This window comes from Manacus vitellinus, unplaced genomic scaffold (assembly GCF_001715985.3).
Source record: "Manacus vitellinus isolate BGI_N305 unplaced genomic scaffold, ASM171598v3 scaffold_63_pilon, whole genome shotgun sequence".
NCBI lineage: Eukaryota > Metazoa > Chordata > Aves > Passeriformes > Pipridae > Manacus > Manacus vitellinus.
In genome coordinates this window covers 10,299-11,205 of record NW_021940711.1, presented here as the reverse complement: position 1 = coordinate 11,205, position 907 = coordinate 10,299, and positions in this window count along the sequence as shown.

Here is a 907-nt window from a genome sequence, read left to right as displayed (position 1 = left end):
GAGGATATTGATGACATCACAGGTTCCTAGGATTCAGGCAGGTGTTCATGCAGACCAAGGATTTTTTTGGATGGAAGCAGCTGCACCAATCTCCAAGGAATCTCAGTCTGGGTTTTTCTTTCCTCCTAATTGTCCTTGGTTTGGAGGTGCAGTGCAGCCGTGCCCTGTATATCTCTTTTAAGAGTTTTTGAGGCTAAAAAGGTTCCTTTGCCTTCCATATTCTGCAGTATTTATATATCCTGATTAAAAAGAATGAATAATATATTGATTTGGTTTTAATTAGTTCATTTGAGTTGGTTAATTAAAGCAAATCATTGATAAGGGAGCGTGCTGAGCTCAAGCTCTGGCTGCAGGGGACTGCACGCTGGGGTCACACTGAGGGGGGAGAGGAGAGCCTGGGTACAGGGGCCAGAAGGGGATATTTTTGAGGGCAAAGCTGAGGTAATGTTTATGGAAGGGAATGGCCATTCTTGGGGTAAAAAAGAGAAGAAGAAAAATTTTGGGGGTGAAACTTGATGTCATTTAGGGTAGAGAATGACCATTTAGAGGTAAACTGAGGCAGCCAGTAGTGGACAAGTAGGGAAAATTTTTTTGGGTAAAATCAGAAGTAATCTGAAGCAGAGAGCATGTACATCATGAGGTAAACTGAGGTGATCAGTAGTGGACAGGTGAGGAAATTTTGGGGTAAAACTTGAAGTGCTCCATAAAAGTTCAGTGAATATTTTGGAGGGAAAATCCTAGGCAATCTCTAGAGGACAGAACAAACCTTTCTGGGATAAGATAGAGTTAATGAGGGGGGTTTTTTGTTCATAAAATGTCCCTCAAGGAAAGGTGGTGGGAGCCAGGCAGGACAACTCGCTGAGCCCCAGGGGAGGGACAGGCCCTGCTGGGGGGACACGAGCAGGGG